The sequence below is a fragment of the Carassius gibelio genome, chromosome A25 (assembly GCF_023724105.1).
Source record: "Carassius gibelio isolate Cgi1373 ecotype wild population from Czech Republic chromosome A25, carGib1.2-hapl.c, whole genome shotgun sequence".
In the NCBI taxonomy this organism is placed as follows: domain Eukaryota; kingdom Metazoa; phylum Chordata; class Actinopteri; order Cypriniformes; family Cyprinidae; genus Carassius; species Carassius gibelio.
Genome location: NC_068395.1, coordinates 2,754,636 through 2,778,406, shown reverse-complemented (window position 1 = coordinate 2,778,406; position 23,771 = coordinate 2,754,636). Strand labels below are relative to the sequence as shown.

Here is a 23,771-nt window from a genome sequence, read left to right as displayed (position 1 = left end):
GAGATGAAGCAGCAAAAAGACGACAACAAAAGACATTATGAGAAAAAAAAGATGATCATGTGATAAGAAAAGTAAGAAGTGAAGAGAGCCAAGAGCAGCTGAGAAGAAATACATAAAAAAAATGATAATGAGACCCAAGGCGAGAAATTATAAGCGCTGTGACACACGATAAGAAAAGAAGAGAGCATAATAAGAGAAAACAAAGCAGAAGTGAGACGATAAACAATGTGAAGATAACGAGACGAGACTGGACAACAAGCAGAGTAACATAAGAGACAAACGTGAGATGCGATGTGACAAAAGTATAGCAGATGATGAGAGACGGACAGATGGGATGAGAATGAGAGATGAGACGAGACAAGAGCGACTGAAGGAGCCAGGGCGGAGCAGATGGAGAGAAGTAAAGTAGAAATGGAGAGCGGCAGCTCGGTCTCACTCATCTGCTGCTAGTGGTTTATTGATCGCAGACAGCGAGTCTCAAAGTAATTTATCACCAGCTCCTCAAGCCCCCGTATGTGTGTGTGTGAGGGAGATAACTCCTGCGATAGTGGCCATAGCATCCATTATTCCTCACAATGGGCTGTGCCTGGACTTGCCCGACAGCTTGACACACACACACACACACACACACACTCGCTCCCCCCGACACAACGACAAACGGCCTCTTTCTGAAAATAATAAATAAATAAGAGCACGTATTGTTTCCCAGGCTTGGCCGAACAGCGAGAGCGAAGCTGCTCCGCTGCTGATAGCGAAGCAGAAGCCTGAAATACAGCCAGAACGCTGGAAAGTGCTGAGGCTGTGTGTGTGTGTGTTTTACACGCTCAGGTTATAGTACATCATATTGAGCCAGGCTTGCTGAGACAAAGAAGGATTAAAGTTACAAAGGAAACATGTCAAAATGCAGCTGATTTACTTTCTTAATACATGTCCCTGGTCTTAATGTGAATGATTCATTGGTGCACACTCTTCCAAAGAATCTAGATGTCTTCGTAATCTGTCATCACAATCTAACAACTTGCTCCGCCTCTGAAATGACTTTTACAGGCATAATGTCAGTTCTTTAGTCAAAGCTTCAGTGTCTGGGTGTTTTATAATGTATGCCATCTGAAGGGGTTTTAGATTATGTGCAGGTCAGTGGTTTAGTTATTCTGAATGGATTCGTATAGTAGCGTACAGTCAGGTTAAGGCACCAGGTTAAGTTTTCTTTTGGCGTCTCCCTGTGGTGCTGTTTGGTATTGCAGCTTAAAGCTGCGGTAGGTAACTTTTGACGCTCTAGCGGTTAATAAACAGAACTGCTTGCGTCTTGTGGAAGAACATCGTAGCCGGAACTACTTCTCTCTGTTTATGTCTATGAAGAATCACAAAGGTACTGGGTTACTCCGCCGCGGTAACCCCGAAGCAATCTAAAATAGTCTGAATATAAACACTTATTATAGGTGCACCCTAGTGATTCAGGACAAGCTAAAAACACGGTTTGGAAAATGGATTCATGGTGTACTCGCTTATTATATACATTTTTCTACATTTTGAACACAAACAAAGTTACGGACCGCAGCTCTGATTGGTTGTTTCTTACCGGGAGCGGCTGGCTTTCTGCAAATGGCAATAGGACACTGGGAGGAGCCAGAGGAGATTGATTTTTACACAGATTATCGGTCTCATATTCTACTGTTAGGACATAATGACAGGTTTAACAAACAATGTCTTTATGAATGCCTTTATTCAGCAAGGATGCATTAAATTGATCTAATTTGACTATTTCCATTTTAAATAAATGCTGTTTATTTTAATTTTCTATTTGTCAAGAAATCTTGACAAACAGTTTCCTCAAAAATATAATATGAATTTCAACAATTATAATAATCAGAAACTTTTTTGGGGGAAGTAAATCATCATATTAGAATGATCTCTGAAGGACCATGTGACACTGAAGACTGGAGGAATGATGCTGAAAATTCAGCTTTGCATCACAGGAATAAATATCTTCAGATAGAAAAGAGTTTTTAAATTGAAATATTTCAGATATTGCTGGTTTTTTTTACTGTATTTTTTATCAAATAAATGCAGCCTTAATGAGCATACAAGACTTTGTTTAAAAACTTCTGGCTTAAAACTACTATGTATAAGCCACTTTTCATAACCCAAAACAGTTAGCAGTACATAAAATAAAGTCCCACCATTTCACTCGGAAATTGACCACAATCAAGACATAAACACATTTAATGAAGCATGTGTGGCATGTTTCAGGGTAAATCATTATTAAATCATAACTAAACCAAGACCCACCCACATAAGATTTGATTGGCTCTTGGATTTCAAGGTTTTGATATTAATGATTACGATTATTTCCCCACATGTGTCAGCTTGATTCATGTCAATGGGTAAAAAAGTCATTTCAGAGGCTGATATGGTCATTTCTAGTTTAGAAATCAGAGAACCTGATAAATAATGTACAACAAGACCAAAGACATGAACAAAAAAGAAAGCAAATAGGGTCCTCTTAAGGAAGAAACCTGATTTCAGTCACTTTAGAAAGGCAGTTTAGCATGCTGTCATCCTCCACTAGGCTGACTAATCAAACCCACAGCTCAACGCTGAGAGAGCCAGTAAGGATGATTGAATGAGAGGAGGGGAAACGATAAACATTTGAAGCAATCAGACACATTCTCATTTTCCTTCCAGAAGCTCTTCCCGCTGGAAACCAGAAGCCTGATGTGTGTCAGGATGAATAAAGGACATGCTGGAACCTAAACAAGTGCTGCATACCCATTTCAACTAGAAACACTGGACGGCCACCAAGCCAAGGCTCATCTGCCTATAAGATGAAGAGCACATCTGAAAACAACCATATTCCTACCTTACAGTCTGCCGCCCCAGAGGAAGATGAGTGGGAAAATCTAGAAAAAATAATTTCTTAATCAGTATTTGTCTTGCTTTCAGGTACAAATGTCTAAACATCAGGATAAATTTACTTTAGAAGCAAGACTGCATCGGATATTAAGATTTAATTCAAGATATACTCTCTTAAAATTAGTTTAGTTTGTCTTCCCCCAATGGCAAACTCATTTTAAGCATAAAACTGCTTGCATAAAATTGCATCGTTCACCTGAAAATGAATATTCGGACATTATTTATTCACCATAATATTTTTTTAGTGAACGGCCCCTTCAATATCTTCCGCAATTTTGCTTCTCAAGTAAATATATCTTGCCAAACAATGAGATAAATGAAGGAAAAGAGAGATATGTGAAAACAGATAAATACAGGGTAAAACGAATCAAGAAAAAAGTTCTCTCACGCCATATGCGCCATTGATTTCCTATTCTCTCGGAAACATTTAATGAGCTTAAGCAGAGAAGGAGAGATTGAGGGAGAGAGAAAGAGAAAAGGAAGAAAACAGATAAAGCCTCACAGAAATGTTCCTGAGAGAGCAAATCATTCAGGAAGACAAGAAGGTGCTAAGCAGAGGAACAGGTGTTGGATGTGATGATTCCCACACTGGTATCGGAGCCAAAACCAGCGGGAGTCCGTCAATAAGGAGCAAAGCTAGACCACATCTGTCTGCAAGTCATTCCCAGAGGGTCAACACATCACGCAACAATGGAGAATGAATAGAGCTAGAGGAATATGACTCTTTAAATATTTAGGTGAGGGATTTGCTAAGAATTAATTGCACCTGTTAACAACATCAACACACAATCTGCGTTGTTTTTACACACAGTACACTAAAAGAAATTTCACTAATCAGTTACGGCACAAACACATGAAAAAAAGTGAAAAATGCAACTTGAAAGATGCAATTACAGCCTTTCCAGGCCAGTTAGCAGTTTAACCAGCATCTGGTTAAACTAGAATAAACAGGTTAAACTTCTTGAACTAAACTTTTTAGTGAACTGACCCTTTGTCTAACTCAGTGTAAGCATGGTTTTAGATTTCAATGTTTCCATAAAAAACAACAACGCAGAAAATCATTACAAGTCCGCTGATGCCCTAATCGAGGACCCGCCAAGAGCTTGTTTTAGCAGTGAAAACGATTTAAAATGTTGAAGAGCCATTAGAGAGGCAGATTGTGAGTAATGTGAGATTCAAGCATTCACCCAAACGCCGCCCCATTAGCTCCAGCAGTGCAACAATATGAAATCTGCGGTACATGCAGCCATTATGGTGTCCCTCAGGGCTCGGTATTGGGCCCAGTGCTGGATTTCAGTGATGTGCAGTACTGCTTCATCCTTTGATTTGCAGCCCCAGTGAAACCGCAGCCATGTCGCACTAAACGTTATCAATCAGCTAACAGCAGCCTGTTTAAAATCACTCAAGGCTCAAATGGTATTAAAAGCTGCCAATGCAAATGGTAAACAAATACACTTTCAACTTATCCCTTATCTACAAGCGTCAAGCTGTCTAAAGTAGATTCAACCAGGGTTGGGCAGTGTGAACAATTTTAGTGTACAAGTTACTATATACTACATAATCAACTTGCTCACTACAATTCAAAAGTTTGGAGTATGTTTTTTTTTTTGAGCTGTGACAGTAAATACATTTATAATTTTACATAAGATTTATATTTAAAATAAATTGAAATGAGAAAAATACAATAGAATTCCATATAATTTCTTCAAAAACAAGTTTTAACAAGTCACATTATCTTCCAAGGATGATTAAATATATATATATATTTTTAAATCAAAAATACAGAAGACAAAAAGGTTGAGATTACACTGCAAAAATTGCGCTTCTCACATAAATGTGAAAAATGATGCAAGGGAGATAAAGAGGAGTCTTTAATGATGCGATGAAGAGAATTATACAAAGGGAAAAAAACGTGATACAGTCTGCAGGAAAACATCCGGATCGAGTGGGAATCCACAGGAGACTCCACTCCAAAGAAAGTCAAGTGAGAGAGAGAAATTACGAGGTGAGTGTAGAAGTGAGAAAGGCGAGTGAAAGAGGGATCAAACCTTACTACTCACTGGAGTGTCGAGTGAATTCGCGGATTCACAGTTTGGGGTCTGTGAATGCAAGCCTGAGAATATTTAATGAGTGAGCGAACGAGCCTGAAACGAGACGAGAACATGAGCCGGAGAGACATCGTTTTCATAAGCCACATGATTTCTCCTCACAATCCTGAATGAAATTTCCTGAGTATATGTGTAGCTGAGAAATGCTACCCTCAGAGCGAATCGGAGAGGATTTCTAAAGCAAGGGGGTAGCAAAGGGCATCCGAACGAGAGAGAGCATTTGAAGGCATATGAAAGCTTTGTGCTAAGTGATTTTTCTGCCCAGACACTACAATACACTGAAGCTTCATGTAAATGCATGATCCCACGATGGGGAAAACGCTCTCCCTGCCGCAAGAGTTTCCTGTAGTTTACCAGCCTACACTCAACCCACCTGAATATTAACCTGGTGTTTGGATTCATGTTTGGATTCGCTGTTCAATCCTTTCAAGCTATAACTGTCAGGAGCTTTTGTTCGATAAATACTTCTATCGGCCAGTCAGTAAATGCCGCTTTCACCAGAAATCAGTGCAGGCTTAGTGTGAAGACATAGACTTGTGCTGCTTCAACAGACACTTCAATGGCCCATGAAGGATAATTCAGGAGAGCTGCTGGGACACCTGCTTACACTATGCTGACATGAACAAACAAAAATCAAAGTGTTCTTCACAGCTGGAGAGGGTATGAGGAGGAAACAGACCATTCAATGAAAAATGAATAAGAGAAACGTTCAACACGGTGGTTTTAGGAAAGAAGGAGAGACAATTTACTTATCAGACATTGAGTTTATGAGCCACAAGTCAACAACAAGATGTTGTTTTGAATGGAACAGAATACTACAGTACCATACTACAAATTAATACTGTGTTGTGTTCACTGTACACAGCTCAAGTATTAAGAATTATGCCATAGGTGTGCATGCATTAAGTATTATTATAAGTATTAAGTGAAATAGTAGGTATGTAGCAACATTATGCTGTTGTAGTCACATGACTTCATATTTAGCACAGTGGTGTACTGCACGAACATTTGAGCAGATTTCTGTATAATAAATACATTTATTTATAAACTTCTACACATACATTATACATTATAATTATTTATATATGCACACATACAAATCATTAATGAATATAATAATAATAATAATGTGCATACAAGTCTATATTAGTTTATTTAATATATGAAGTATAATATACATTGGTGTAAATGCATACATTAGTTATATATTAATTATATTTGACACTGTGCTTTGTGGTATATTGAACATTTCGGCACATATTTTGCATACACAAAACATGCATACTGTGCACATATTATGTCACTGTAAATACAGTATGATGTTTGCCAAAATAAATAGTTCAATATACAGTATAAATACTATTTTGCTATAATATTTAACAGTAAAAAAGTATAGTAAAATTATAAGAAGAAGAATTACCAAGACAGTCACCAACTTACTTAGAGAATGACATAACTGCCTCTCTGTCAATGTAGTCACACAAACACGATCAGCTGAGGAAAACAAACCTCCAAGCCCAGTCAATATATCGGCTTTCAAAGAGCTCAATAATGGTTTTGAGGGTTTCTACCACTCATTAGCACTGCACTAGTGGTGGAATGTGAAGATAAGCGCTGGATCGGTGGCCTGTGACACTGCGCTACTTATCTGACGGACCCATCAAACGATTATCCATACAGGACCCAGAAAAATCCACAAACCAACACTGGTTCGATCAGCCAACAGCACGCGACAACCTGATGACCTGCAGGACGGCAAGTTAGACAGTCTATAAATACACAAAGCAAAGCACGAGACATGGACGAGCACACAAAGAGACCTCTGAAAGCAGTTCAATGCCCTGTGACCGAGGCATCATACTCTCTAGGAGAAGCACACAACCCTTCTGCTGAGAAACGCAGGTCGGTCGCACACTAGTGAAAATGTTACGTTAAAGAACGGTGTGAATCCACTTCCTATGTCAAACGCTCCATTACAGCTGCTTCTAGTTTAGTTTTTTTAATTTAGTTCCAGCTCTGTATAAACACTCTCTCATTTTCAATTTGAACCTCTAGACCTTGATTAGGACAGGTGTTTGATTAGAGGTGGAACTAAACTCTGCAGGATTCTACTGCTGTGGCCCAATTTGCATAATATTTGCCTTAAAATAGTATATTACAATAATAGTTCAGAACAGTATTCTATTATTACTATTTGTGCAGTATATAATACATATATTTTACATTTATGCATTAAGCAGACACTTTTATTCAAAGAGACTTACAGTGCATTCAGGCTATAATTGTTTTTTTTACCAGTATGTGTGTTCCCTGGGAATTGAACCCACAACCTTTTTCACTGCGAACACAATGCTCTACCACTGAAATTATGCTAATGGGGTTGGCTAAAAATGTTGAGGCTAAAAAGGTTGCACTTCAACATGTATTTTTCATGTACTAACCTAAATGCTAAATATAAGTATTACATTGGATTTTATGGTAATGAATTTAGCTCATGCTAACCTTGCAGAAATAACAAACGATAATGTTCTTTTGCTAACGTTCACATGAACAGAGTCCATGCAGTAAGGTTGTTTAATGCTAGGGTTCAAATGCAAAAGTAAACAATTTCAGTAATGCTAATGTTTGCATGCAAATTTAAACAATATGCAGTATGTTTGTTTAGGAAATGCTAACGTTACCATGCAAAACAATGCAATACGTTTGTCTAGCTAAAGCTATTGTTCAAATGCAAACAGAAACAATATGTGATAAAGCCATTGAGCTAATGCTAACGCTCAAATGTAAACAAACAATTTGGTTTTGTTAATTCTAACTGAATTCGCATGCAAATGGAAAAAATATGCGATAAAGCAGTTTAGCTAATTCTAGTGTTTAAATGTAAACAAACAATTTGTAATGAGTTTGTTTCAATAATGCTAACGTTTACATGCAACTAGTAACTAAATGAAATATGTTCATTTAGTAAAAGCTAACATTCATTTGCAAATGGAGACAATGTGATAACATCGTCTAGCTACATGCAAACGGAAATAATAAATACGATAATGTAATTTAGCTAATGCGAATGTTGGTGTGCAAATAGAAACAATGATATAAAATGATCTGAGACACTGTCTCCCAATACTGGTGTACAGTCTTAAAACAGATTCAGAATGTACTTTTAGTACAAGTATGCAAATTGAGACGGAGCTGTTGATTAGCTAGTTCAAGTGTGTTTGATTAGCCAGATCTGAACTCTGCAGGAAGGTAGATCTCCAGGAGCAAGTCTGCTGTACAGCATTGTTCAAAAATAGACCATGATTACTGCAAATGGTGAAGCAGATTTGCTGTAGGCTACAGTGTTTGTTTGAAATAAGCATCAGCTTGGAGGAATCCGCACAGGCTTGACGCATGAAAGATGCTGTTTCAAAAACGACTGCAGCAACAAATGCATGAACACTTATGGCACAAATGACTATGGGTTGTTTTGAATAAATCAGGCTATTGATTTATTGACTTATGATAGTTTAAAAGGATTGCATGGATGATGTATTAAAACGTGTAAATATCCATTACGCGTAATGGATCACAAGCCATTCAGATGAAAATAAAGAGGCTGAGTGTGTACAGACACACTTAAACCCAAACATCCTGTACTTTTATGCCTCCCGGCAAGGAACTTCTTCAGACCCTCACTGCGATGGAGTCTGGCCCCCAAAAACTTGCCCGGTGTCCTGTGAGAGCCCACAGCCGGCCAATAATGAGAGAGAGAGAGAGAGCATGTCAAGAAGTGGATTCTTTCTGCTGAGTGCCATCTGGAAGAGGCGAGCTTGATAAACAAGAAGGTATCCCCTCCTCACACACACACACACAAAGCCTTTTGGATTGTCAGGGATTCTGGCTTATCAATTTCCAGCCAGATACAAACCCAAAGATGAGAATATGCACAACAGCAAGAGCGGACGAGCGAGAAATAAATGAGAAATGCAGGTTTTTAGGCAACAATAGCAAACTTCAGCCCACAACCCACATGGAAAACGATGAGATGCTACTTAGTCAGACAAAAGAGGCTGTAAAAATAAGACTTAGATGGCATGGTGCAAATCACGGAGGAGAAAGTATCACATTGAAGAAGAGGGTTGGTGTGAACCTGAAAATGCCTTCAGGTGTAAGTGTGAAGCGGATAGGAAGCCAAATTGAAAGTAACATTTAAGGCCCCTTAAAATTAAACATTACAATAGATGCTTTTAACTGGACCAACAGAAGTAGATGGCACTACATAAAACATAATAAATATTAAATAAATAAATATTTGTATTTATTATATAATTGTGTACAAGATGATATTGCCGTATGTTTTAAAAATTAAATACATATTCATAGATTTTTGTTTAGCGTAATTTCTCTTCCTAACCAACTTGCTCAGAAATTATATGAAATATAAAAAATATAATAATTTTCTAATTAAATAATTATATTTTGGAAATTGTAAAACTGACTTCTACTTATAAAAATAATTAATAAATTAATTTAATTATAAAATAATTAAATAATTAAATAAATTAAATAATTGTATATAATAAAATTAAATAATATGTTTGATGTTGGGAATCAGTATACTACAAAACTATTGTGATATACGTAAAATTATAAACCACTACTGCTAATAAAAATAAGAAAAATTAGATACATGTAAAATAAAAAAATAAAAAACGATTTAAAATGTAAAAACAATAAAATAATTTTGAAGTTGAAAATCAGTACAGTACAAAACTACAACTGCTACTATCACAAAAATTATAAATAAAAATGAGAAAAAAATTAATTTAAAATAATATTTCTTTTTTTATGTAAACATTCTAATAAAAAAATTAATAGATAAGATAGATAGCTTCCCACTTGATCCTACAAACTCAGCTCTTCCTACACTTTCAAAACCGATCTAATGGTGTAAGAAAAGAGATGACACGCCTCCCTCCAAACACACACACACACACACACACATACGAACACATTCTGTATCACCAGTTGACCTGTACTGTTCAAGCGTTGAGGGGCTCAGGTGGCAGGTGAGATCTGGAGGCGTTTGACAAATAAAGGCGGTCAGATAACGGTCAGCATCTCCCAGTAGAGGAATCAGGCAGCTGTCCATTTACACTGAATCAAAGCTGAAGAATTCAGCTGATTACTGACCTGTGTGTTCAGCCAGAGCTCTGAGGATGCGTGATGACGCTAGAGACGCCGCAGAACCTCTGATCAAAACCCAGAGACAGCGGAGGCCAGCGACACGGAGATGCAACTTTGTTTGCATATCTTTAATTGAGAAGATCAAAAACGGTTGATAACATGAAATCACAGCGCTTGAGGACACATCTGTTGTCTACCAACGCCGATTCCATCAATCTCCAAGCAACTAAAAACTAATTACAGTTCAACACACACAATGGCTGGATTCCAAATTGCATACATTCACTAAGTATGAAAAGTATGTACTTGCTGGTCAGATTCATATCCAATGGAAAAATACCTGTAAAGAAAACCTACAATTAATTAAAAGCTTAGAAATAACATATTAAAATTAAATAATACAATGTTAAATTAATAAACAATACTACATAAATAAGTAAGTAAATGCTATATAGCTTCAGAATGTTGTATTAAGATTTTTAGGTAAATATAACCATTTATTACTGTATGTAGGTATAAATAAAAATAATATCAATAAATAACATCCTTCTGTTTATTTAGAAGAAAATGTGACATTTTGTTTGTAAAAAGCATTTTTTGTTACAATTTTAATGTTTTACTTATAGCATAATAATAATAATAATAATAATGCTTTTAAGCATTTTCTGAATACAAAAATACTGAGATGAATTAACTCAATTACTTTGTTGCTGAATCAAATGATTCGCTTTTGAACTCCCAAACTAACTCAAATGATTCGCGAACACTCTACGAACTCCCGAACTGATTCAAATGATTCGCGATCCCGCTCCGAACTCCCGAACTGACTTAAATGATTCGCGAAACCCAAACTGATTCAAATGATTCGCGAACTAGCTCCGAACTTCCAAACTGACTCAAATGATTCGCGAACCCCAAACTGATTCAAATGATTCGCGATCCCGCTCCGAACTCCCAAACTGACTCAAATGATTCGCGATCCCCAAACTGACTCAATTGATTCGCGATCCCGCTCCGAGCTCCTGAACGGATTAAAATGATTCACGCTCCTAACTCCCGAACTGACTCAAATGATTCATGCTCCGAACTCCCAAACTGACTCAAATGATTCGCGAACCCGCTCCGAACTCCCGAACTGACTCAAGATCATCATCATCATCCACCAATCAGAACACAGAAGAACACTCCAAGGTGAACGTTATGACAACACCTACTAGTTACTTAATTTAAAAATAATGGGATTAAATTTAAGCCCTACTATGAAAACTATGCACTAAACTTTAAAAAGACTAAATAAATAAATAAATAAAATAAAGGTTAAATAAATAAATGCTATATTGCATTACAATGCTGTATTAACATATTTTAGGTATAGTCTGCTGTTTATTACAGTGCATAATTCAAAATTATTAAATATCATATCATCAATAAATAGCATACTTCTGTTCATGAAGTGGTAAGGGAGGAAAACACTTTTGTAAAAATGATTCATTCAATTTTTTATTTTTTATTTCTTGCTTGTAATGGAAAAAAAAAAAAACATTTTAAGCATAAATAAAGGCAAATACAAAAACGTTTAGATGAATGAAGAATTTCAAGATTAAATTTAAAGCATGGTAATAGTATGCAATCTGACCAAGATTTTGGGAAGCACTAATCCTAATCTTAATCCTAATCACTATAAAGTATGGATCGGTTTCAAACTGGGATTGAGCCACACACACACACATACACACACACTGACCTAAAAATCATGTGGCGTTCATCTCAAGCATCTCATTTTTGTACATATTTTTTGTTGTTGTTGTTAAGGAAAGGTCTATAATAACTTCACTGTGTGGCGTACTGTTTTACACAACATCCTCTAAGTATGATATTGACAGAGAGATAAAAGGCTGGCATTCATTTTTAATGTAAGAATTGTAATGCATTATGAAGAGTCCAAACCCACACACACAGAAATGCAGAAACACACACCTCATTAAGCCGTGCAGGAAACTTCTCTGATATCCCTGAGCCCGTGTAAGATCCGCCGTGCCACGAGACTAATGCCTCTAATCGTCAGTCCGGAGAGCTCACAGATACCCTCAGGTAATGGGGCAGCACCTCAGGAGACCGCAGCACTGCCGGAGAAATCATTAGTGGAGGTCACGGTTAAAATTTGGCTACAATGAGAACGATGCAACTGACTGCGATATATAATCAACGAGAAACTGCAGGCATGTGACGCAGTTCATCACACCTTGATTGATGAACGCTTGGGAATCCGGCTGGAAACAACTTTTATTAATCAAATGAGCATCTGCTAAGCCCCACCCCTTTGGTTACTGCTACAGATTACAAAGAAAACTACAGAAATGAACTATTATGACACATTAGTTTGATCCATAGTTTGAATTTAAGATTTTTTTAAGATATGAAAAAGGGGGAAAAGAAACTATTTAAAAAATAAATAAATACATTAATAAATAAAACATGAAATATAAAAATAAGAAATATATAAATAATGAACAATAATCTATCTATCTATCTATCTATCTATCTATATATATATATATATATATATATATATATATATATATATATATATATACAAATATACATGAAAATATATAATAAATATAACATTTAAAATTCTAAAAATAATATATACATAAAACAGGAAATATAAATAGATAAAAAATATAAAATTAATTTAATGGTGAATACAAATGTAAAAGATGAAATATAAGTGTAAAATGTAAATATATTGTTTAAAACAATGCAAACACAAATATCCTTCATAGACTGAAAAGCTCATTTAAGAGGGCAACAGTTGCTAAGGTAGGATTGGTCAGTGACATTTTTGAGGCGGGGCTTAGCAAAGGGTAAATTCCACTAGGTGTCACTAATGGCACAAGTGACACTTCATATTGATTAGCCATGAAATTTTCAGTTCTGAGGGTCATTTGTGAGACATTCATGTTAAAAATATGAGATTTTATCTATCGCATTCAAATATTCAAGTACCACAAACTACAAAAAACAATCTTTTTAATCAGCAAACCTCATTTAAAACATAAAAATGTAAATGTCCTATGCAACTTAGCTTCTCAACTTAATCATCCTCATATGTTCACTTTGAAAACAAGGCATCTATTAAGGAGCACAACATCTGGAAAGCATCAGCTTCTATTCTGAGCACCATATATGCATAAAAAGCATCTGATAAACATATTTACAAGTCACAAATATTCAAAAGCATCTGTTAAATGTCGTTGTAACAAATGACAGGGAACCTTTCGAGGTGATAAGGCTTCGAGCCGTTAATTACAGCCGTGGTGTTGCATGCACTGCAGCAGAATAAACCGCAGCACTTTAATCCTGTTGACGGTATTATAAAAACATATAGAAATGTCAGGGCCTGTCGACATGGTTCAGCGCCCAGGCGTCTGGAAAAGTGATTCTTGTCCTGACTGAAATGATTTCTGCACAAGCTAAATACATTGTCCTCGTGCTTCTCTTCAGAGGGATTTGGGAGTTTTAACTTGGCGGCAGGTGGCAGTGGCTGTCGCTGGCAGCCTGTCCAAATGTTGCCATGACTGATGGCATGTAATCCCAGTAAAGCGAACACGTTCTTCTGCTTCTGGAGACAAACAGGTAAAGATCTGCTCGCCTCTGAGCTGCTTCGGGATTTGCAGCGAAATCAGAATGAATTAAAGGCCAAGTGTGCCATTATTTGGATGTTAAAAACATTAAAAAGAGCTCCAAATTACTGTTAATGTATATAACTGGTCAAAAGTTTGTAATTAATTTGAGACGTTTTTATGTTTTTTGAAAGAAGTCTCGTACCAAAACAACATTTATTTAAGCAAAAATACAGTAGAAACAGCAATATTGTGAAATATTACAATTTAAAATAACTGTTTTCTATAATTACATTTTAAATTGAATTTATTTCTAATAAAATATTTCGATTTTCAATTATCAAAAATTATTATTGATGCTCAATCATTAATAACGACGAAAATCATTATACATTTTTTAATGACCCTTTTTCTTTTAAGAAATTTAATGCATCCATGTTGAAAGAAAATAAAAATTAAACAGAAAAAAAAAAATTCCAACTGATAATAAAAATAAAAATGGTTTCAAATCAGCATACTAGAATGATTTCTGAAGATCATGTGACACTGAAATAAATGACAGGAATAATTTACATTTTAAAATATATTCAAATAGAAAACAGCTACTGACAATTGTAAAAAATATTTCACGATACTATGGTTTTAATTGCATTTTTGATCAAATATATTTGGTGAGCAAAAGACTGGTTAAAAAGCATGTCGCCTTGAAAGCATCACAATGCATTTTTAAAGTCATATTGGTGTACAACCATCAAATCAGCAACTTGAAAAATATGGATTGCTAAATGTTGATTTAACATCCAAAAGGGAATGTTTTAGCAATGAATCGCTGATGCAAACATTTCTAAAAATCGTCAAAATTAAAGTGCACACATTAAAGGCAAGTTTCAACATGATGCATGTGCTATAAGAGGTGCTGAAATTATAAAGCAATCATAGACATCAATGACCTTAGAGCTCAGTTAAATGCAATTCAGAAATATCTGTGAAAACCATTATGCAAATAAAGGATGTTTTTTAATACACCACAAGTGGCACCAAACGGAGCTGCGAACGGTTTGAGCGGTACAACTGTGCTACATTGGTGGCATGAGTTTGGGCTAACCGGTTTGATTAAACAATGGAAGAAACTAGTTTTAATCATTTTTACAGCTTCACTTAATGCTTTTAGCAAAATCACATACTTCACTCTTAAATTGGGTTTAAATGACTTTATATTTAAATGCATTTTCATTTCAGCACAAAGGCCATTATACCATCCGTTTTGTAATTTCTGCAGCTGCGTCTAACAGCCGGCCATAATTAACTCTAGCATCCAACTACTTAATTCTCAGAATGAATCAGCATTTGATCATTACAGAACACATTCAATCCTCAAACACCTAATAATGACTCAGCTTTCTACAGAAATAACATTTATAAGTCAAACACAAGAGCTTCCTCTCCATTCTCCCATGGTTTGGGTGGTTTAGGATGAGCCTGACACCTGCCCAAAAATCCACCTAAAAGAGTCGAATCAAAGAAATTAGGATCTTTTATTTCGCTCTTTTGAAGGAAGAGGGAACAATGTTCTATGCAGACTTATTCTGACGTTCAACACTGCAACCGTGGAAGTTGCGAAACCACAAGTTCCACAAAGGCAGACTTGAAAAGGATGCTGTCTGGAGAGGCAGAAAAGGAGCTCTGAAATCACTCTCAAATGGAAAGGAACAAATCAGGAACAGAGCATATCTGAGACGTTTGAGACGAGATGGCGGCATGACAGAAATGTGGCGTCAAACAAAAGCCAATTGAATTTTTGATTGGCACATAATGCACATTATGGCAACTGTAGGACTAGAAGGCCCCACCTTCTAGTTAAAGGAGCCAATCACATTTGTTTGCTCTAGAACACACATGCAAATTACCTCTACCATAATAAAATAAAATAAAAATATTTTGTGTTATTTTTGCATAATGCAAAATTTTTTACATATGCGACCCATTGCCATTTTTTACGTTTACAATGAATGTTTGGATAAAAATAAAAATAAAAATGCAGAAAGAATTAATATTATGTTAATACTGTGATGACCACAATTAACGTTCTACAAAAAGTGACCGCGTTCTGAATTGAAAACATTCAGGAAAATATTTTTTTTAACGGAAAAATTAAGAAAAATATCAGAAAAAAAAAAACAGAAGATAGAAAAATAATCATGTTTTCAAAATCATGAACAAAATTAATAATGACAATAAATGTTAAAGGGTTATTTCAGCCAAAAATGAAAATTAGCTTGTGTTCTACTCGCCCTCGTGGTATCCTTGTTGTATAACTTTAAGACGAATCCAGTCAGTGTTATATAAAAAAAATGTCCTAGCTATTCCAAGCTCTATCATTTCTGTCTGCGGGTATTAGAGTTAAACAGTCCACAAGACGTCAAATAAAGCGAGTGCATTCATAATAAACAAGCTTCACACCGTTCCAGGGGGTGAATAAAGGCCTCGTGCTTTTGTAAAATAAAGACGTAGTAAGCTCTTTTTCTTACTTCCGTTATCTGTCATACAGGGAAGCCTTTCTTGAGTAACACGGTCCGTACATGTGTCATGGCAGTGCAGTGTGAAACAGATCTAACATGTACTGAGGATGACAAGAGAGACAGAGATGCCAGACCAGGTTGAGGTGTTTTCACTGAGATGTTTGCTACTGCTATTGCCTCTCATCCTAGCGTTCCCCACGGAAGAAATTCAATACAAATGCAACAAGAGCGCAAACAAGCCAGGACTCAGGCTGACTTTCACCCTCACCTCTCATTAGAGAGGCAATATTGTTCTAAACAAGAGAGGCGTGTTTGCAGCATTAATATGAGGAGAAATAATCAGATTTATTGGCCCACAGCAACAAATTATCCCCAGCCAGGAACACAACACAAATCGCTATTTTAGGAAGGAGTAGGTCACACACACTGACAAAAAAAAAAACTGTCTAATTGATATTCTGAACTGACTTTGTTAATTAAAGTGCTGATTATCGTGCCAAATGGGTCATGACAACTAGAGGCGACGGCTTGTCCTTTAAAAGCCATTGTTCAATTTTTTACAAATTGTCTCCATTCCCGAGAGTGCTTATCGGAGGTGATGTGACGAGTAAAGGAAATACTGTGCTCTCCAAAAACGGCCAGAGATCCACCTCAAAGAATTCACTCAAAAACCTTAAAGGGGGGGTGAAATGCTCGTTTTCACTCAATATCATGTTAATCTTGAGTACCTATAGAGTAGTACTGCATCCTTCATGACTCCAAAAAGTATTTAGTTTTATTATATTCATAAGAGAAAGATAGTCTGTAACGATTTTTCCCGGAAAAACACGACCGACTGGAGGTGTGACGTGTGGGCGGAGCTAAAGAATCACGAGCGCCAGTTGCGTTGACAGCGTTTAGAAGCTGTGACAGCTGTGAAGGCTGAAACTGAACGAGAGCAGCAGCAGCAAGGACTCGCTCCGAGCGGGGCTCGAACCCGGGTCTCCGGCATGGGAGGGGACGCACTAACAAGGAGGCAGAGATATTTGAAGCAGTTTTACTCACCGCATGCAGTTCCAGCACACAATCGTGACCCTTTTTCGTTCGGATTGCATCATCTTTAAGAAATAAACGATACACAAATCCGTCATTAGACTGGGCTTTGTTTGTAAAACAAGCATTTTAGAAATGCAGGGAACAAACACAAACACTTGCACAACTCCATTGATGCTCTGTAAAAATAAACTCCATCCACTGGTCCCTTAATGCTGTTTTTTGTTTGGTAATCTGTGCAACCAAAAACACACTCCTTTTGTGACATTTCGCGACGCTCTCGCTCTGGTCAGTGAATGTCTCTGCTCTGCTATACGGGAGCGCGCGCTCTTCCGGCAAACGTGCCCTCAGGACCCATATAAGGAAATTCCACTCCATCTAACGTCACACAGAGCCATATTCGAAAAAAACTTTCCGAAACTTGTGACAAACCGGAAGGAGTATTTTTGGAACAGAAATACTCCTTCAAACATACAACTTAATTTTTGAAACTTTGTCCATGTTTAGCATGGGAATCCAACTCTTTAACAGTGTAAAAAACTCAGTATGCATGAAATAGCATTTCACCCCCCCTTTAAATATCACTTTAATGAACCATAAACCAACATCATGTTCAAATATGCCTACAGTATGCTCCTAGTATAAAGTATGCCAAAAGTAGTACCTCAAACGACTAAAGTAGTATGGTATTGGTGGAATGACAGTGTCATCACAGGGAATCTAGTACATCTGGACTGTGTTCATATTGCACATCTGCATAATTTTTATTGTTAACATCAGAAAATAATGCTTTTCATCAAATTCAGCGCAATCTCTGACAGTAAGCTATTTCATACACTGCTCTGGTCTCATTTCTAAACTTCTTTTTAAAAAAAAAATTGTGTATTTATTATCTAAAACATCTTCTTTTGCATTTTTTGTCAACTAAACTAAAAGTCGAATCACATAAAATGTAAATTATTATGCATATCCATTCCCATAAATTATTATGCATAGCATAAATCAAATCAGTTTAGTTCTCTGTAGCATGACCAGAAAAAAAAATTACTTAAAATATAACAATATAAAAAAAGTAAGATTTTTGTTATGCATCTCACTTTGAACCATCGATATTTTATAATTTCATGTACGACAGGTTCCACCTTGTTTTCCCATAATTGTGACTTTATACGTGAAATAAAATTCATTTATTTCCTATTTTCATTCTGTTGCAGAAACATACATTCAAACATTTGCCACCCTTTCCCATTTTTAGCTTTACAGCGAATGTGTTTGGAAGTGAATAATGACCTCATGGTAAACATAATCAGTGTCAAAACATGTACCACTTATAAAAAAAAAAAAAACTATACAATATTATATATATATATATATATATATATATATATATATATATATATATATATATATATATATATATATTAATCATTTAATCATTTAACAAGTTGCATAAAGAGCCTTAAAAAGGCAGCCTGATTTAAGGTTTATTTGAATCTACAGCACAAACAACATGAGACTTGTTAAATATGAGTTTATAAAAAAATTAAATAAATAATAATAATAAATAACACTAACATAGTGATTCTTGTCATGACTAATAAATATCTAAAGGTTTCCAAAAATCAAGAGTAAACTACATCAAAGATGGGCATCTTCAGTATGAGGTCTCTAATGGAGTCAGCAGGCAGATGATGTACAAGACTCTCTTCTTGCTCTCATAAAGATTGTTAGTTAGAGAGTTAGTAATGGGTGTCCCGTCTGCAGTTTGGCCTCCAGCCTTTCTTTTATTGGCCACAGAGAGAGCAGGAGACTCGCAAACAGGCTAATGCTGAGATAAAATGTTGTGTTTGGAGCTTGTTTTTGAGGCCGAGTGACACAGAGGACATTCAGAGAGCTTAGTTTGAGCACTTGACGTAAATAAAAACACACCCAGCTTTTGATAAAGCGACTAGAGGCATGTGAATGCAGATGAGAGAGCAGCGGTTTGATACGAAGCGGGGGTATCCGTGCCCTTGTCCTGCGACCGTGACTCTGTGCGGTCATCACTGGAGGAAACAGCTCCACACTCGTTGCTTGAAAGGGATGAGACGGTCACCGTTAGCAGGGGTCAGGACCCCCCTCAACCGACTCTACTAATCACAAAGGCTAGACTGGCACCTTCACACATCCTGTACCTGGTAATGAGATCACTTCCTTTGATACGCCAGCGTGCCCATGGGGAATGTGTGGCGGACACAAACACGCTCTAATGCGCTTGCACAAGTGCGCGGCTCAAGGACGGTCCGCCTCGTTGAGACGAGGGCCACAGAGACGCAGGTGAGATTGGATCGAGACTGAATTATTGATCAGCTAACAGATTTAGCGATGAGGAATTCATGGATCCGTCTGCTACACACTCCCCCCTCGGGCTGGGGAACAAAAACCCTGGACGAGGAAAGAATTCGCAGGATTTATGAAAGCAAAAAGAAATTGGGATTGTGAGCGTGAGCGCGTAAGCTAATACTCAGGTAAACAAAATCGATCGGCGTTGTTGTGAATGAAAACAGCAGCCCGATGTTTGGGCTCCAGCTTTCAGTCAAAGCTCTTGTCGGTCTAAATCGAATAAATTGGTCTTAAAACATATCAGCGAGAGAAAGGTCTTGCCGCTGGGCTCGACAGGGGGGCTGGCCACACCATTAGCCTCTCCACCGCAATTACTTCCGGAGTTGCAGCATTATTTTTAGTAAGTCACTTAAAGCGTGTGCTTATAGAAGCCATTTATCCCAGCAGGAGTTTTGACCCTTGTGCTGAAAGACGGGACACTGCGGTAGAAATCAAAAGTGCTTCATAAAGCACCTGTTTGTCTGGGACTCTTGAACAAGTCGTCAGAATTAACTCTGGTCACTCTCTCAGTGACTGACTGCATGTCACACAGCACCGGCGATTTGTTTAATGAGCTTACAGGGTGATTTTAATGAGATCTGGTGTCACTGAGGAAAGTGGCCAACATAGACCCAATTTGGAGCTTGAATTTGCGCCACCAATCCAGCCGCTGCACTGTTTGGATGCTTTAAATTGGAGTGGAATTTGTTAAATGTCTGTCTACGGGACAGAAAAATAGCTAATCTTCCTCTGAGATTCTATATAGCGCAAACAGAAAATGTTATGCTTAATTTGAATTTTCTTCAGATGAGATCTGAACAACGTCAAAACATTGGACGTTGATGGATGTCAACATTGGACGTCAAGATGGAAACAGGAAACCAAACACTTCCCATCAAACCCAATACAAAATAATCTGAAAATCTGAAACTTTCCCCAAGAAGCGAACGTCAGATCTCAATATGAACTTAAATACTTCAGCAAATCCAATACCAAATGATCTCAACATTTCTAACAAGCAACTTTCAGCAAGGTTTCAAATCCAATAACCAAACAATCTCAAACTTTTCCAAGAAGGGAATGTCAGATATCTCAATATAAATTCAAACAAGTCTAAAATCTAGTACCAGATGATCCTAAACTTTGCCAAGAAGGAAACATCAGAGATCTCAATGTGAACTCAAACATTTTCATCAAATTCGTTAAGTCATCTTAAACTTTACCAATATTAGAGGTCAGTGATCTAAATATGAACTTAAGTCTCAATTCCAAGTGATCTTAACTTTTTCAAGCAAACATCAGATGTGAACTTGGATAGAATACCAAATGATCTGAGCTGCTATTTATATTCATTTTAACTCTAAACTCTTACTGTATGTCACTAATGGTCTCACTGTGGCCTTTAAATAGAAAAATCTCATACAGAGCTAATATTAAATGAGACCGAACCAAGAACTCCATTAGTACTTATCTGGGTACACTGAAGAATCCCCATAACAGGCATTTGTCACACATTTGTCACACAGATTCAAGTCATAAACATATTTTTTTTCGTCTTGTCTTATAACCTGAAGTCTAAGAACAGCAGTGAAGAACCTCTCAACTCTGAGAAAAAAAACCATAATCACCTCAGATTCAAATTTCTCACACTAACCCTGAGCATGTCTGAGAGCAGACACAATATATTGTGGATTATGGTGAAGTACCATCCACCCCCAGACCAATAAAAGCATCTCCGCAGGAAAACTGAAGAACTTCAGGTGAAGCTTTTGAATGGTGTTCACAAGCAGCATTCAAGAAGTTTTCAGGCTTTACTTTTCAAAGGAAGGTCACCAAATCGTTAAAATATGAGTCGTAAATGTTCTGCATATATCCATAACAGTCATATTAAGGTCTGAATGTCATTTTAGTTTTGTTTTTTTAGGTTATGCAAATGAAGGTTGTGAAAGTACATGATGAAAACCAGGCGGTTTTTATTAGACTACTGCAAATAAACAACATCTGTCACTAAACGAGGTGGATTGATCAACTTTACAACAGTTGGAAGACTAACCGATCCAGCCGATTCAACTCAATTTGATTAGTATCAAAGTCTACAAATAAAAATCTTGGTAGGCCACAATATGACAAGTCTGATTTAGCTGATAAGTGGACAAACAAGCTAATCTCATGGAGACGAGCCTGCTAGCATTTCCTTAGAGAGCATCTGGAAAAGCAAAATGCTTATTTCCCATGTAGCTATGCGTTAGCTTAGCACCAACAACGAATGATAGCTGCTTTCAGGAGCCAAGAGCTCAGTCGTAATGCTTCCCGAACGCACCACATCCCTTCTACAGCTAATCGCGATAATTAAATGTCTGAACAGCGACAGATTAAACTGATGCTAACCTCAAGCACATGCTAACACCTTAACTATGAAGAGGAACCGCCTGTGTGTGGGTTATTTCCTTGGTTTGTGTATAAAACTGTGTGGTGTTGCATCGAAAGCAGAGTGGAGGTTTTTACTTATTAGCATCTGTGAGCGGTTGTTAGCGTGTGTTTAGACATGTTTATGGGGTCTGCCGCACAGACTGTGATGTCATTTGCTTAAAGGCAGCCATTAGTTTGAGTCAGGAAGTCAGGAAAGCAACTGATCCTATAGCATTAGCAAAGTCCCGGGATGTGAAATCCACAAAAGAAAAGAATAAATCTTGCACATCAAAGTGAAACAGAGCTGTACTTGTGCATTCATTGTACTCTTGCAAAATACCCTGATATTACTATGGTGTTTTGGGTATGTACAAAGCAAAAATCAAAGGATTTTAACATTCTTAGCAAGCACCATTCAATACACTTTTATACTTCTAAGAAAGTACTCTAGTCTTGTCATGTTTTTGGGACTTGGTAGCATGCTATTACCACAACACCACATTTGTTTTTGGACACGTATCATGGTAAAACCATGTTTTTGGACATATGCAAAGTTAATGTTGCGCCCTCCACAAAAAATACTATTTTGTGTCAGATGGTAATAATATGGTACTTCCAAATATTCCATGATACACATATCACATATTTATGTTTTTTAACAAAAATGTAAAACTATATGTTTTTGAACATATACCAAGTTAATTTTGTACCATCCTCGCACAAATACTGTAGGGGTATCTGATATGATTTGTTGAAATATACCATGGGACTGAAATTCATGTACCATAGTAAAACCATGTTTTTGGACAAAGCAATGTTGTACCATTGTCAAAACAATACTGTAGTGGTATCAAATGATACTCTGATACTATGATACTCCGAAATAGTACAGTAATTTATGTACAATGGTATTTGGTAAAAGGTACCATGGTACTACTGTTTTGTTCACTACAGTAATTCTAAGAATATCATGGTAACTGTTCAAAATATTATAATAGTACCATGGTACGTTTCCAAAAAACATGGTACTTTTTTTGTATCCAACGCATATTTAAAGTACCATGTACACACTACAGTACACAAATTAGTGTCATGGTAGATTTTAAAGTATTTACCTGTAATACTTTTGGTAAACAGGTGTAAACAGGACAGGCATGAGAAATGTGTGTTTATATAAAGAGCCAGGGGTCAATGTGGCTGAGTCTCGACCCAGATGAGTCAGATGGAGTGGGTTGCGTGTCCGATCGGTTCAGGCTATGCACACCCAGACAGCTGGAGACACACTGAAGACACACAGCTGTAACGACACCATCAGCCATCCATGGATCCGACGACGGATGCTGAGCCCGAGGCACCGCGACAGTCGGATAAGAGAGGGGGAGAAAAATACAAACAGAGAGCATAACAAAGGATTGAAAAAGAGAAAATGTGGGGATGTGAGAAACAGGAAAATTAGGCAAAGAATATGAATAAAGCAAAAAGGCCGGAAGGAAGTGTTTTTGACTCATTTACATGCTACTCTTTCATTTAAAGCTGAAGTGTGTAATTTTTTGGGATGTTAAAATGCTTTCTTCTGTCCCAGTTTAAAATGCCGAGACAACTTCAAGCAAAACAAAAGTCTGTTGGTTTGAACA

At 36.9% G+C, this 23,771-nt stretch overlaps 1 protein-coding gene across 6 annotated transcripts in view; it reads right to left on the bottom strand.

The window, feature by feature from the left end:
* LOC127946841 (plexin-B2) overlaps positions 1 to 23,771 on the bottom strand; it is a 153,923-nt gene that overhangs the window by 121,043 nt on the left and 9,109 nt on the right. The window contains exons 2-3 of one of the 6 annotated variants that reach the window (XM_052543654.1): positions 12,168 to 12,313; positions 2,861 to 2,900 (exon numbers count right to left, since the gene is read on the bottom strand). The exons of 3 other annotated variants lie outside the window; for them this stretch is intronic. The gene's annotated coding sequence lies outside the window, so the exon portion shown is untranslated. The remainder of the gene's footprint in view (positions 1 to 2,860; positions 2,901 to 12,167; positions 12,314 to 23,771) is intronic. 2 more of the 6 variants (XM_052543655.1, XM_052543656.1) reach the window with 2 other exon arrangements.